The 17,306-nt window shown below is 39.9% G+C and overlaps 1 protein-coding gene across 1 annotated transcript in view; it reads right to left on the bottom strand.

Moving 5' to 3' along the window:
• The window catches only part of LOC126266713 (spondin-2-like), a 587,627-nt gene that overhangs the window by 126,345 nt on the left and 443,976 nt on the right, over window positions 1–17,306 (bottom strand). The window lies entirely within an intron of this gene.

The raw sequence follows: 17,306 nt of genomic DNA, 5'->3' as shown, positions 1-17,306 counted from the left end.
ACTTCTAAACTGAAGGAAACACTTCACGGCATTCGCTTCTGAACTGCTACAAATGCGTCGGGCAACAGACCGAGCCGCTCGAACCGTCAACACAACTGGCACTGCTAAGAGTATCCTACGACTTCCGCATCGCTAGCAACGGGTTATGCACACTGCTGGTGACTACTTTGAATGTCAGTAAAACTTTGAAACACGTATCTATTTTGTACGAGCTGTAAATAAATAATTGCCACTATTGAAGTTCCAACCCTCGTATGATCTAATCATGATCGAAGAAATGAAGCAAGAACCTAATTTTTCTCTGAGAAAAATTTTATGCTGAGTTGAGAGTAGATGAAGCTAACGAATGTGAATGCCAAATAAAGGTTGTCATAATTGATAGAGCTATAGCGTAGCCTAACGCTTACGTTCATGCCATATATAAGAAATTATCATATAAACTAAAACTGCAATGTAATTTCAGAAAACATTTTACATAATGGAGAAGGCTACGATGAGTATTTTGATGCATATTGCACACATGTATCGTACGTAAACTGCTAAAAGTGCAATCAGGATTACACTATATAACTTTTACCAGACGTTTAACAAAGTATAGTCAAAAGGCGGATATTTTTGTCAACACTACAGTACACAGGTAAACTTCTGTGTGTTTTTTCTGTGCCCCACAAACCTGGACACGGTACTATTCAACCAGCTAACCAAATGGAGACCCAAAACGATGCCGCTTTCAAACTCTGTCAGGTGCTGATAATGCTGTCTCATACGAGTGTGTGGTAGCTCCTTGTTCTTCACATTGATCACTCAATATCTAACGCTCTTCAGGCCCCTTATATACTACACTAATGCATTCTGGAGGCCATTCTACCTATCACAGACATCTGAAACTCTAATAATTTACACTCACTCCGGGCAAATGCCGGGATGGTTCCTTTGAAAGGGCACGGCCGACTTCCTTCCCCATCCTTCCCTCACCCGAGCTTGCGTTCCGTCTCGTTAAAAACCAATATCCTCCTCCTCCTCTAATAATTTACACACCCGTCGATGGCGTGTACATGCACGATGCTGGAGCAATGTTTAGGGGAAGGAGGGGGCGTATTCACTTCAGCCATACGTATATCAACGAAGGCAAATATCTCGAAACCGGGAGGGTAGGGGGTTAGTTAGTTTTCAACAAGACTTCCCAGACAGATATGGAAGTCCTAGTACGTGTCTGGGTAACTGTTTCTGTGCTAGTAAAAGACTGAAGTCAATGAGTTGCTCAGAAGGCACTGTGTACCTACTGCATCAAGAGAGCTGGAACAACAGTTCTGAGAGAAATAGAAAGACAGTCTGTTTGTATATCTCTTGTTTGTAGAATTTTATTGATTGAGAGTGGGACTCCAGTAGTACTGCGTAGATCGGGACCTGAAGCAGAGTTTTTCTTCCTGCAGCGGCGGAGCACTGGGTTTTTTTCCTCAAGGAGAGGTTTATGAGACGAAGGGAAGTGAAAATTAGAGCGAACGGAAAGGGAAATGGTAATGGGTGCGCCTGAATTCCGGACCAACGTATTGGCGCTGCGCCAGCTCCCCCGCTGAAGATTAACTCGGCGCGCATAATTTAGGTGGCACCTAGCTCTGCCACACATGTGATCATTTGGAAATGCTACGAGCTTACGGAGAACATCCAGTTCACTCGGCAGAGTGTCGTGTTACATTACACAGTGTAGAGCCGTAAAAGACCCCCAGCAATTTTGTCAGGAATCTTTAGAAAATATGGTTCCAGCCTTAAATTTAACCGAGTAATATTTTGCTGCACGGTATCTCGTCCGCTACGGAGTTTTAGCTGCAGTTTTTTATCTGTCTTGTAAAAGAATAATGCAACTCTCCGGGAACGAACGCTCCCACTGTATCTAATCAGGTTTTACTTACTGTGATCGACCGAAGTGGATTCAAAGGATTTTTCAGAGATGTATTGCCAAGAGAATCTGATACAGATGCAGAGCGATACCCCCGGCTCTGAAGTGAATGTCGTCGTTGGATTCTCGAAAGACGAGAATTTTTACAGCGGCCTTCTCTTTGCTGCTCTACGGATATCGCCCTTCGATGTGGTATATTTTAGCGGAATGAATACGTCTTAAGAACTACGACCGCATTTCGTGCCTTTTCAGGGAATTCGAGTAATAATAAAACAAGAGTTGACGTAGAGAAAGTGGCTTTCGTTGTTGTTGTTGTGTGTTCGTCAGAAGACATGTTTTCTGCAATTCTCCACACTAGTGTATCCTGTGTAAGCCTCTTTATCTCCGAATATCTACTGCTATTCAGCCTGCTTACTGAATTCATCTTTAGGTCTCCCTCTACAATTTTTACACTGTACACCACCCTTCGTTGCCAAACTGACTAATCGTTCATGCCTGTTGAAGTGTCCTATCAACCGATGCTTGTTTTAGTCAAGTTGTGCCAAAAATATCTTTTTTCCTCGATTTGATTCGGTACCACCTTATTAGTTATGTGCCTGTCTGATTTCCAGAATTTATCTGTAGCAGTACATTTAAACAGCTTTTATTCTCTTCTTGACCGAAGTGCGTATCGTTCAAGTCTCACAAATACCTTAAAAAAAAAAGAATTCGTATCATTTGTATTTATATTAGGTATTAAAAAAATACCTCTTTTGTAAAAAAACTTTTCTAGCTGTTGCCATTCAGCATTTTACACCCTTTTTATTTCGGCTATCATCAGTTATTTTGCTGCCCCAGTATCACCCTTGTTTTAGTTTTGTTGATTTCCATCTTATAACCTTTTCCCAAGACTCTACCCATTCCTGTCAACTGATCTTCCAATTCCATTACCATCTCTTACAGAATTAGAATATCGTCAGCAAACCTCAATTTTTTTATTTCTTCTCCCTTTCCAAACTTCTCCTTGTTCTCCTTTGTTACTTGCTAAATGCTGAGATTGAGTAACATCGGGGATAGGCTACAGCCGTGTCTCACTCTCTCCTCATAAACAGCTTCCATTTCACGTCCTGCAGCATGGTTTCTGCAGAAACTGTAAATAATCTTTCGTTCCCTCTGTTTAACCTTACCACCAGCAAAAGTTCAAAGACTGTAGTCCAGTGAACATTATCAAAAGCTTTCTCTACGTTTACGAACGCTGTAACCTTAGATTTACCTTTCTTCAACCTACTTAGAAGATATGTCGTAGGATGAGCATTGTCTCGCGTGTTCCTACATTTCTCTGGTACCCAAACTGACCTTCCTCGAGGTCGAATTCTACCAGTTTTCACATTCTTTTCTAAATAATTCTTATCACTCTTTCGCAATCATGATTTATTAAAATAACCGTTTGGTAGTATGCACACCTGTCAGCACCTACTTTCTTTGGAACTGGAATTATTACGTACTGTTTCTTTGTCATTCCGTGTAAACACTATGTATGGTGGTTTTGCCATGGCTGATTCTCCCAGGGATCTCAGTAATTTTGAGGGAATGCCATCTACTCCAGGAGTCTTGATCGAGTTATGTCTTGCAGAGTTCTGTCAAAATAATCTCACAGTACCATATCTCCCATCTCATCTTCATTTACTAGCTCGCCTATTGTTTGGTTCAAAAATCCCTGACACTTCGATGGGTTACTACACGAATATTCGGCTCTACCTTTGAAGTAGCGGATAAAAATAATTTAAAAGAAAATCTATAATACTGCTTTCAAGTTCACGGATACTGATTGTCCGAACTGATCGAGGTGCAGAGAATGAGTGGTTATGAACTGACTTCCGACTTCATGGAACTGTGAAGGGTAATATACACTGAAAAAAAAGACACACTACGAAGGAGATATGCAAATTGGTCACAAATTGATATTCATACAGGTATCGACGGATGATACAAAACTGTGAATCCTGGCGGCTGATGAATGAATATGTGACGCTGCATCGCAGTTTCACCGAGCAGCTCGGAAGGATAGTAAACAAGGGGCATATATAAACAAGGGCATAAAGTCTTTGCGAATTTCATTCCGTGGATGCTTCGCAGGTAGGCGCGTTAAGAATAAACGCAAGGTCGGCACACGAGCAAGGACGTGTCGACGCATGACAAACGAGGTATACAAATTGATGACCATGCAGGTATCGACGGAAAACACAAATTCCTAAACTTTGATGGTCGATGGATGAGTGAGTCGCGCTGCAGCTCAATTTCACCGCGCAGCTGGCAAGGATAGAACGCAGGGTACATGCTGATACCAGGGAATAAAGTCTTCGCGACTTTCGTTCCGTGTACTCAGTTGAACGTCAACTACGCATCGTAGGCAGTCGCGTGAACAATATGCGCAGATGTCAGCATTTGAGAGAGGACGCAGAGTTGATCCCAAAGAAGCCAACTGGAGTAATCAGCGAATCGCTCGATAGTTCAGTAGGAGCGATGCCAACTACTCGACGATGTTGGCGGAAACGGGTGACCCATGGCCGAAATCGGCTTCAAGGAAGAAGCGGCCAACCTAGAGAGACGACAGAACGTGCAATCGTCAAAGAGGCACTCAGAGCCCTGGATTCATTGCTATCATCAATCCGACATGCAACTTACGCTTCAATGATCAAAAGGTCATTAATAGGCGGCTAACAGAAAGCTGGATGACCTCACGGTGCCCATTGCTCCGACTACCATTGACTTCTGTGCACCAACAAGCACTTTTGCAATGGTGTCGGGCACATTTGGCCTAAAATATCATTCACGTAAGCACGGTACTAGGAAGGTCGACTTCGGTTTATTTGGAAACTTTTAGGAAAGTGTGGTTCTAATTCTAATGGTTCTCATGGCTCTGAGCACTATGGGATCTAAGATCTGAGGTCATCAGTCCCCTAGAACTTAGAACTACTTCAACCTAACTAACCTGAGGACGACACACACATCCATGCCAGAGGCAGGAATCGAACCTGCGACCGTAGCGTTCGCTCGGTTCCTGACTGAAGCGCCTAGAACCGCTCGGCCACGCCGGCCAGCAAAGTGTGGTTCATCTGTAAAAGAGAAAGCGTATATAAAACTAGTGCGACCCATTCCTGAACAATGTTCTATTGTTTGGGACCCCCTACAGTTCGAATTAAAGTAAGACATCGAAGGAATTCGGAAGCGGACTGGTAGATTTGTTACCTGTAGGTTCGGTAAGCACGACAGTATTACGGAGATGCTTCATGAAATCAGTTGGGAATTCCTGGAGGGAAGGTGACGTTCTTTTCACGAGGCATTGTTGAAAAAAATTAGAGAACCAGAGGGTATTCCACACCAGTTGTCGAAAATGTGCGGCTTAAGAGCTGAACGTGTCAACGTGTTCAACAAAAAGACAGAAGTACCCAATAAGCATGTGATGCTCATGGTAAAATGTTTCTATTTCCGCCAACGCACATTTCGCGTAACGACCACCACGATAAGAGAAATTAGTGCTCATACAGGATCATACAGTCAGTCATTTTTCCCTCACTCTACTTTCGAGTAGAACAGGATAGGAAATCAGTATTAGTGCTTCAGGGTACCCTCCACCACGCACCATACTATGGCTTGCGGGGTGTATATGTAGATTTTGGTGTACATATATCCTTTAAGTCTTTACAGAAGTTGTGTTCCTTCCTAGTATTGTGTTTACATTTTACAGACCTTTTTTGACAACAGAGGGATACTGGTAACTACAGACGACATCAAGCTCGTACATTGCGGAACAGTGATCAAAATACTAAGCTTTGGCTCAAAAATGGTTCAAATGGCTCTGAGCACTATGGGACTTAATTTTTGAGGTCATCAATCCCCTAGAACGTAGAACTACTTAAACCTAAGGACATCACACACATCCATGCCCAGTTCCAGACTGTGTAAGTAGGCTGTTTAGGTTTTTTTATTGCTAACGCCGCCGCCACGTAGCGCTCTGTATTAAAATCACTGGCTGTGCCGTGTGCAGTCTGTGGCTGGTTGGCATTGTTGTAATACTCGCCATTGTAGTGTTGGGCAGCGGCAGCTGGATGCTAACAGCGCGTACCGTTGCACAGCTGGAGGCGAGCCGCCAGCAGTGGTGGATGTGAGAAGAGAAATGGCGGAGTTTTGTAATTTGTAAGACTGGATGTCATGAACTACCATATATATTTTGACTATTAAGGTAAATACACTATTTGTTCTCTTTCATTTGCTAACTATGCCTGTCAGTAGTTAGTGCCTTCAGTAGTTTGAATCTTTTATTTAGCTGGCAGTAGTGGTGCTCGCTGTATTGCAGTAGCTTGAGTAACGAAGATTTTTGTGAGGTAAGTGATTTGTGAAACGTATAGGTTAATGTTAGTCAGGGCCATTCTTTCGTAGGGATTTTTGGAAGTCAGATTGCGTTGCGCTAAAAATATTGTGTGTCAGTTTAAGCACAGTCTTGTATAATTTTTCGAAGGGGACGTTTCAACTGTAGCGCCTAGATCCTCACACCGGCCGGCCATACTAAGCTTTTCGAAGACGTTTAAGTGTAATTTTCTAGTACTGACCCCAGGCATAAATGTTGGAAATTTGCTACATACTCTGAAAATATTACGCTTGTAACTCTAATTTCCCAGAGAAATGATTCAACATTCATTATTGAAAGAAAACATGAAGAGTGAACTACATTCTTCGTTTATGAAACACATATAATTATAATAATGCTTACTGAATCAAAAACTTTAATTACGTCTGGTACATGGGTTTTCTAATCCTATTTGTGATCCGCCTGTAGCTTTAAAAATTGAAACAATCTGTATCTTCTGTTTCTCTGTTTAAAGATGTTTAATTTGTAGCTTCTGAAGTTATACGATCCGAACTGAATTTTGTGTACTGAATCTTGTCAAAATTTAATAAAAATCTACCTCGAACCACACACTGTTACAACGTAATGTTTCCTTGAGGACCTCTTTAGAAACAGGGCCATCAAAATCATCTTTACAAAATGGGACAATGTGGTACACCTAAATTCTCATATCATTTTCCGATTCCCTATTGGTATGTGATGGAATTGGAATTGATGTATCCTATTGAGCATCATCCAAATAAGATAATACCGTAACATCCCATAGTGTTTTAACTTTTTGATGATGGTATCATAATTCGCACAATTAAAATTCTTAAGCAACTGACAAAACATAACCAATGGCAAAAATACCTCATTTATGGATTCAAATACATGATATGTGGAAATGGATATAACCTGTTGATATGCCAATCCATTTTGAACACTTACTCGCAACAAACGCTTCAATATACTTGGTATAATGCCATAAAGTCATGCGTGGTGAACGGTTTAAGTATTTTTCGAAATATTCAGGAAGCGAAAAGGAGGGAACAGCTAAAGAAATTAGATGCAAAAAAAGAAAATAACGTGGTTCGTTAAATATCTACAACAAGAAGCATTTGAAATTCGTTATAAAAATGAATATCTGTATGCGTCGGTAACGCTAACTTTGAACAGAATAGGAGATTTATAAAACGTACAGTAAAGAGACTGAAAAATTTGAAGGAAAAATTATTCTACCAACAACCACAGGCTACAATTTGTGCCAAGAAGAACCAAATTCTATACACAAATTCAACGTGACATCAAAAGATGCAGATTGTCTGAATTTTATCAAACTATGAATTGCGAAGAAACAAAGAACTGGAGTAATGAAAATGAATAAGAACTGTAAATAATTTCACAAGGATAACACCAGAATAATAAGTTTTATATACAAGGTTGGCCAAGAGAAGAGAGCCGAAGAAGAAGTGGGTAGTCTATACCTGTGGAGAGGAAAACAGCTCACAGTAACGGGAGAAAAGAAATATGACCATAACGAAAGGCGACACAACGCCACTAACTACTGTGAGGAGAAACTATTGTGCTCTTTGGGAAAAAGAAGTCATAATAACTGTTACCGTCATAGAGTAATCAGACATACGTGGCACTCCCCTACTATACAGCAACCACGCTGTCTAGGTGATCTACACTCTGGCCGTTTCTAAGTTTCTAAGATGGATCATTCTCAGGCGATATTTTCATATTGCAAATTTGATGCGACACTAGCATACGATAATAAATCTCTTCAAATTTAGTCGTCTCATCCATGTTTAAATACTCTGTACCTATTCGTTTGTTCGTGAAATTAGCAAGTATACGATTACTTCACAAAAGCCTACACTACTTTCATTTTTAACTTCAGTAGACCAAAAATCAAACAACGATCGTGAGCATCTGAAGTAATAGAACTTTCATAGTCATTCTAATAGGGTGGAAAGTTGTTCAAATGCCTGTCTAAGCGCTGAGATTTCCCGTAAGTTAATAAGCAACTGAACGATATCAGGGCCGGTTTCTTTTTACGTTGTTGTCCAACAAAAGCGCATACTTCTTTTTCATGACATCGAAGTCAACGGGACGATGCTCTCCAGTTTCCCTCCAGTACTTTTTCATAGTACTGTTTCTGTCAGCCACATTACGTCAACAGAAAAGCTTGTCCGAGATACGCATTTAGCTCTTCTGTTACGCTGAGCCGAGGAGGTAAGATTTTCTTGAAGACCGCTTTGATGGAGATTAATTTCGAAACAGTGTCCGGCTAACGAACTGCTAACGATGCCGACTTGTTCCAGTGGAAGTTTCGCAAGCGTCCTTCGCCAAATTCAGATTTACGATGCCGTCGCTGACGGCCAGGAATGCGACCCCTGCAAATCGCGTAACAAATTACACCGTGGTGGTTGTTGTCAAATATTAATCCTCTCAAGGCTGAAGCCGCTGGCTGGCGGAGTGCTGACTTGCACAATCGAATCGTGCTGCATCTCTTTATCTCTTTACACTCAACAGCTTTTTTTAAGTCTTCTTCAGACACGATGTAAACGGCCATTACTTGATCACTGCACTGGCATCGTGGGGTTTGAGCTCCCAGCTAAAATACTGCGCCCCTCATTAGCTGCTAGAAATCCAAGTGTTAAAACTATGTATTTTCTAAACCTACAATTACCGTTGTAAAATACCGTTAATTCTAAGCGGCGTTGTGTTTACTTCAAAACTATAACAGTTTATCGGTACCAACGCAAGAATAACCGAATAGGGATACATAAAACATTACATAATAGAAATTTAATACATAAATTGCATTTACTTAAAGAGTTCTGGATTTTCTTCTTGTGAATTGTTCAGTTACGGGGTTAAAATTTACATATATTTTTCTTTCAATTGATAAACTAGAAAGGTTAATTAACCCGTCCTGCCTCACAGTCAATCTCTCACAAGTACCACTCGACACAGTATCATAACAATATTAATTAAATAGCTTGAAGCTTCCACACAATTGTCCATCTTAATAATTCTAAAGTCGCCCATGCAAAAATGTTCTCTTCTTGACGAATTTCGTTAAATAAAGAAATGTGGCATCTAATACGACGTACATCTAAATCTACATGGTTACTCTGCGATTCACACTGAAGTGCCTGGCAGAGGGTTCATCGAACCATTTCCATACTACTTCTCTACCATTCCACTCTCGAATGGCGCGTGGTGAAAAAGAACACCTAAATCTTTTCGTTCGAACTCTCCTTTCTCTTATTTTATAATGATGATAATTTCTCCCTACGTAGGTGGGTGTCAACAAAATATTTTCGCATTCGGAAGAGGAGTTGGAGATTGAAATTTCGTAAATAGATCTCGCCGAAAAGAAAACCGCCTTTGTTTCGGTGACTGCCACCCCAACTCGCGTATCATATCAGTGACACACTCACCCCTACTGCGCGATAACACGAAACGGGCTGCCCTTCTTTGCACTTATTCGATGTCTTCCGTCAATCCTATCCGGTAAGGATCCCACACCGCGCAGCAATATTCCAGCAGAGGACGGACAAGTGTAATGTAGGCTGTCTCTTTAGTGGGTTTGTCGCATGTTCTAAGTGTTCTGCCGACAAAGCGCAGTCTTAGTTTCGCATCACCTACAGTATTATATATGTGATCTTTCCAAATTAAGTTGCTCGTGATTATAATTCTTATGTATTTAGTAGAATCGACAGCCCTTAGAAATGTCCGATTTATCGTATACCCAAAATTTATCGAATTTCTTTTAGTATCCATGTGGATGGCCTCGGACTTTTCTTTGTTCAGCGCCAATTGCCACTTAAATTCTCTCTAGACGGTAAATTACAGCATCATCTGCAAACAATCTAAACGGGCTGCTCAGATTATCACCTAGATCATTTATGTAAATCAGGAACAGAAGAGGGCCTATGACACTACCTTGCGGAAGGCCAGATATCACTTCTGTTCTACTCAAAGATTTACCGTCTATCACTACGAACTGTGACCTCTCTGAGAGGACATCATGAATCCAGTCACACAACTGAGACGATTCTCCATATGCACGCAATGTGATTAATAGTTGCTTATGAGGAACGGTTCAAAAGCCTTCTGAGCTATCATAGTCGAAATATTCAATTCAGAATATTTTTCTCAAAAATGGTCAATGTCTCGAACAATGAATTCAGCATTTTCTGCGTCCAATAGTATTCGAATCTGAAGAAAGGCAAATAGTTCATGAAGTATATTCATTTGTAACCTACATTTTTAATATTCCGATGATAGCTTATCTACTACCTTGAGCTGTTCCCGACTAGTTTCCTGCATTAAATTTCAGCCAGAGTCGATACTTTTCTCACCAGAGAGGTTCTTTAGTCTTCCGACTCTTCTTTCTGTTGAAATATCCAATATGTTGCATATTTCCATGGCTCTCTTAGTTGCTTTTGTAACTAGAGAATCACGTTTTGCCCACAAAATAAATTCAGTGCTTCAACTTTTGAACACATTGATAGAGTACAAGTCCTTTTCGTAGTATATATATCCGAGCATTATTCACTTCAGTGATCAGTGGGAACGGAAAATAAAGGAATGCGAAGAAAGAAAATGTCATAATACAAACCAACAAAGTGTCTGCACCTCTGTTGGTTTCTACGGTTCCTTCTGATCCATCCCTCAAGACTTCCAAAGCTTCTGATAAGCTTTCAGTGAGCTCAGCGAGAACGTGGATAGAATCATACTTTTAACTCCATCTTGTGTTACAGGGTCGCTTCACATTAATTGGAGCATGGTTTGTAAGAACATCCCAGTTAAAGGTGGACCGTGAGAAAAATGTGTACAAAGTTTGCATACTGCCAAAAAATGTCGCCGATTTTGTTCTATCGGTATCTGCAAGATTAAGTGAGTGATTGTCACATGGCACGAACACTACTTTGGGGTTTATAACCCAAATACGTATTTGAACACTACTAATATATCCAACCATCGTCGCAGCATAACATTATCCGTAGCAACACTACAGTTTCAGAACATCTCCTTGCAATTTGTTACAAGCTTGTTCTCTAATTTCACCAACTTCTCTCGCTGTAATAGAATGAAGTCTATAAACGAATCCTGTATTGTGACGTTTGAACCTTCACATACCTAGCCTTAGAAAGTTTCTTAAATGCCGCTGTTCTGACATGATCACAACGTAGTTTGATGAATTCCTTTTGGCTTCATGGAGAAAAATAAGTCACAATATAGCCATCCGTTTGGTGAACTTTGTGAAGATGATTCGCAACTCGATTATATTTAATAAGAAGCTTGAAAGTTTGAAGGAAATTTCCGTAATTACCACTTCCACAAAAATCATCTGAGAGACTGCACAAGTGTAAGGATTGTCTGACAAAATTCAATGTCCAGTCAAGAATTCTTGTTAAAGCAGCTTTCGATTTCTTGAACGAGTTATATTGTTGTAATTGAACAGGATCAACAGTTGTTTCAAATTCGTGTAGTCACATTTCAAGCTATTCCCAGTTTTCAGATGCTTCAACAACTGTTTTCATGATCTAATACTTCGAGGTTAAGCTTTGATCATGTTTTAAAACACTGTGACCGTAAAAAAAGAACTTCCCCTTCATTTTTTTAAAACGCTTTCAAGGAAGCAATACACAGCACATTTCGCATGTGAATAGAACAACCATGTTCTTAAAGCTTCTTGGCCATTTTCAAACTCCGTATAAAATCAGTCCTTATAAAATCCTGTATTCACGCTACTATAGCTTATTTCTATATAATATTTATTTTTTCAGCCTATATTAATTTAAAAAAAGTTGTCTCTTAATAGACATTTCAATGGAGAATACAAAAAAAAGTAGTCCATAATTTGCAAAAACAAATTATGAACAAAATACTTGGTTTGGGTAACTCAGATACTTCTATCACGTACGCAAGGGTTAAGACCAATCTCAGTATCTATTGTTTGCTAAGAGAATCTCGCTAAAACTATTTGGTAACAGCACCTCCTTATTGCCAAGGATTGGCAATAAAAACTCTGCTGTTCACACAATTCAAAAATAAATTTATCATTAAAAAAGCTTTCTAATCCACCACTCAATAATAAAGAAACTTTATTTGCATGTGCGTTGTGTCTAGAGGATACTTTCTTCTGACGTGTTTTCAATTTTGATGAAGGGTAATAGCGAGAAGCTCCATTTCCGATCGGAAGCACGACAGTAGAGTCGTGAAGCAAGCGAAAGCGCTGGTTTTGTGCACAGACCACGAGTGAAAGCGGCCTTTCCAACCAATCAGAGATCTCACGACCCAACTTCATAAATTCACGGAAAGTTTCTCTCTGAGTTTGCTGTTTAACTGTGCCATATTTGTACAACCCGTTGCCCGAAGGTAAATGTTGAATGTTAGTCGATTGGTTAAATTTGATCACATCTAATAATTTTCGGCTTTACTGACACTTATCATTAATGTTTTCGAGGGATTTCCCCAAGGCCCGAAGATATTCCGTTGCATGGTGAACTGCTCACGCCCAGGTGGTGCTTTTGAAACCTCGAAGCCATATCTTGTCGTGTTTTACCCAATGATCCGGTTTCCGGGAACGACTCGAGGGATTCTAGCTGCCTCAACTGCTTTCACTTCTCGTGAGCACTCTACGACTGATGCGTTGTTGTCCTCTCATTCTGTAGCTCACAAATAGCATACACTCATGTCGAGTTGCAAAATGCAAGGCGTATTAGCAAGTAGAACGCTAAATAATGAGAAACAGAAAGTTGAGCAAAAAAACTATATCCTACCAGCACAATGTTGCGGTAACGAACGAAAGCTAGTTAGTCTAACGAGGGAGAGGTTTTGTCCTTATAGCCCAATTAGGCTTGATTGCATTCATACTGAACGACCGCGATGGCTGTGTATTTTCTTGAAGTACCTTCGTTGCTTGCATAAATCATCTACATCTACATGACTGCTCTGCAATTCACATTTAAGTGCTTGGCAGAGGGTTCATCGAACCACAATCATACTATTCTCTACTATTCCACTCCCGAACAGCGAGCGGGAAAAACGAACACCTAAACCTTTCTGTTCGAGCTCTGATTTCTCTTATTTTATTTTGATGATCATTCCTACCTATGTAGGTTGGGCTCAACAAAATATTTTCGCATTCGGCAGAGAAAGTTGGTGACTGAAATTTCGTAAAAAGGTCTCGCCGCGACGAAAAACGTCTATGCTGTAATGACTTCCATCCCAACTCGTGTATCATATCTGCCACACTCTCTCCCCTATAACGCGATAATACAAAACGAGCTGCCCTTTTTTGCACCCTTTCGATGTCCTCCGTCAATCCCACCTGGTAATGATCCCACACCGCGCAGCAATATTCTAACAGAGGACGAACGAGTGTAGTGTAAGCTGTCTCTTTAGTGGACTTGTTGCATCTTCTAAGTGTCCTGCCAATGAAACGCAACCTTTGGCTCGCCTTCCCGACAATATTATCTATGTGGTCCTTCTAACTGAAGTTGTTCGTAATTTTAACACCCAGGTACTTAGTTGAATTGACAGCCTTGAGAATTGTACTATTTATCGAGTAATCGAATTCCAACGGATTTCTTTTGGAACTCATGTGGATCATCTCACACTTTTCGTTATTTAGCGTCAACTGCCACCTGACACACCATACAGCAATCTTTTCTAAATCGCTTTGCAGCTGATACTGGTCTTCGGATGACCTTACTAGACGGTAAATTACAGCATCATCTGCGAACAGTCTAAGAGAACTGCTCAGATTGTCACCCAGGTCATTTGTATAGATCAGGAACAGTAGAGGTCCCAGGACGCTTCCCTGGGGAACACCTGATATCACTTCAGTTTTACTCGATGATTTGCCGTCTATTAGTCTAGTTAGTTAGTTACATGTTCCGTAGATTATTTGACAGATTTTTTCTATCGAAATGATACGCAACTAATCAGGGTGCGTACACTTAATTAGTGTTAACATTAATGAGCGTATTATTCTTTGGTCCTACCCATGCGACTATATTTAAAAAGTTTTTTTTTCTGTTTTGTTTCTACGGACTACAGGATTTTGAATACAAATTCGCCCTTGGAATAGAAAGAGTAGTTCAGGAGATATAATTTTATGTTACACTGAAGACCTGCTTTGTTGTCTGTACGATTTGAAGCATTGTACCGTGTATCCTAACTCCTATTCACCTCCTACAGCAATTGTTTGTACGATTATTTTTCATACAGAACTGAACATAGTGTATTTTCTCATTGTTTAATGAGAGATCATTTTCAAATAAACGCTTAATGATTCTTTAAACAACATCACTAACAATCTGTTCTGTTGATTTCTCTCTAACGGTATTTATTTATAACACTGGTATCATCTGCAAAAGTACCATTTCTGCTGGATGAACATTAAGTGGATGGTCGTTCACATATATAAGGAATAGAAGTGGACCAAAAATTGAAACTGTGGGACTCCCTTGGTGTGTGTGAAATCTTACGGGACTTAACTGCTAAGGTCATGAGTCCCTAAGCTTACGCACTACTTAACCTAAATTTTCCTAAGGAAAAATACGTACACCCATGCCCGAGGGAGGACTCGAACCTCCGCCGGGACCAGCTGCACAGTCCATGACTGTAGCACGGACTCCCCTCGTCATTTCTCCCCAGTCACAAGTAGTTCCTCTCCTTCCAACATTGTCTGAATTGCTCAACATATCTCTTTGCATTCTGTCTGTTAAGTGAGATTCAAAATATTTGTGTGCTTAAAACTTAAGTTCTTCTTAGGGGATTACATGGTCTACACAATTAATCGCCTTGAAAAAAAATCACAAACATACTAGCTGGCGACATTTCAATATTTGGGATTAGTAACACATGGTGAGTGAATGTTCAAATAGCATTATCTGTCAAGGGTCCGCAGCTCGTGGTCTTGCGGTACCGTTCTCGCTTCCCGAGCACGGGGTCCCGGGTTCGATTACCGGCAGGGTCAGGAATTTTCCCTGGCTCGAGATGAGTGGGTGTTGTGTCGCCTTCATCGTCATCATGCATTCCCATTACGGTCGAAGGAAGGCAACGGCAAACCAACTACGCTAGGAACTTGACTAGTACGGCGGTGAGGGACTCCCACATCGTCCCCCACGCTCTTCGGAGTATGGGACTCATCAAGGTCATCTGTCAAGGAATCCTTTTGGAACGCAAACTGTCATCTGCTAATTAAATTGTTTCTGCTTAAATATGAGACTGCTCTAGAGTACATCACTTCTTCGAATATTCGGGAAAAGTACGCCAGCAAGAAAAACGAACAATCAATGTTTAACTGTTTCTTGTTATCTTTCTTGTTAAAGTGGTTTAACAATTGAATATTTTAATCTGTCTGGGAAAAATTCGTGTTCCAATTATGTCGACATCGCAATCAATACCATATGAAAGATTTCAATGCTAGTTGCTTAAAGTTTTGTGACATGACATTTTTACTACATTCTCTGAAACATTATCACTCGCTACATTGTCATATATTTTAATTGGTACAGTATGTTGTACGCTGACTGGTTGTCGTGTCTTCCGTTTTACAGTATCCCATACAGTTTTAATCTCATTATCTGCATTGTTAAGTTCTGTCAGAAGATGCATACTTCTGGACATTTCAATAAGTTTTCCTTAAAATGGTACAATATCTTTTGTAGAAAGATAACGTAGGATTTTGACTTATTGTGCGTTATATAAATTTCGTTCTCCCTCTTACATGAGATTGTAATTCCTTTACTTTTCCGTGGCTTACTTGTTCTTTAATGTGCTTTATGCATACCTTTCATATGCCACTTTCAGATGTTGACAATATTTTACAGTGGAATAAAATGAATTTTATATTAACGTCTCCTTATATATATAAGTCATCTGTTTTAAATGTTTACAGTACATTGTGTATTGCACCTCTCAAATATTAAACAAGATTCATTTTTTAACATTAAAGCTGCTATTTTATTCCTATCTGGCTAGTTTCGGGCTTCGCCGGTTCTCACAACTTACGTATTTGATGCGGACAGTTCTATTTCTATCATTACAGTTAAATGTATCTGTGGCCTTATTATACAGCATGATGTGATCAACGTGGCAACAATGTTTTATGTACAATGACAAATTTGTTCTCATTGGATTACACTGTGCCACACTGGCATATTTATCGTTAAGTGTTATCGTAATTTTGACACACGTCCAAATTACGATTACACCTATGATAAGTAAGCCAACGTGACACACAGAGTCATCCAACGAGAAAAAATTTCCGTTGAACACAAAACATCGTTGTCACGTGAATCACATCATGCTGGATAATGAAGGTCTGAACTACATTTAAGTGTGATGACATAAATAGCTCTGAGCACACCAAGATATATCTAATGTACAAAATACGTGGCTCGTGAAAATGGGAAAAGCTCGAAACTAATTAGCCAGGAAATAAATAGCAGCTTTGATGTTAAAAAATGTCTTTTCTTGAATAAATGCGAAACAATATATCCTGTTACTTTGTCTCAGAGCTATAAGATATTATATTGTTTTTTTTTCATTAATTGCGCATCTCGATCCGACAGTCCATTTTAACAGTATGGCGCACATTAATTGCTACAGCGTGAGCACTGTCTATAAAAATGTAATTAATCGGGCTCCTGTTATCTAGCTCTGCGTGGTTGGAAAATTCTTTGCTGAAATCATATTGGAACGGCCAAATAATAATTCCAGTTCAGTTTTACAGCCAAAATTGTGTAATAAATCTGGGACTGAAATCTCCAGAAGCTGCTTCATGTCCAACAAATAGCTCGATAATGAATCTGTATTTCTCAGAAATAGCTTAAAGTATCCTAAAGGAGACCTACAGACTGTTCACTTGCAAGCGCGCATTAACTCTTCTTCTTCGAGGTAGTGATCTATACAAAAACCGCTTTTTCAGTAGTTTCGGCTTTACGTCTATTTTTAACAAATGTTGCAACTCGTCCTTTTTGTACAAGAAAAGTACGCTAAATAATC

The sequence above is a fragment of the Schistocerca gregaria genome, chromosome 4 (genome assembly GCF_023897955.1).
Source record: "Schistocerca gregaria isolate iqSchGreg1 chromosome 4, iqSchGreg1.2, whole genome shotgun sequence".
Lineage (NCBI taxonomy): Eukaryota > Metazoa > Arthropoda > Insecta > Orthoptera > Acrididae > Schistocerca > Schistocerca gregaria.
This window is presented reverse-complemented; position numbering and strand designations above follow the sequence as displayed.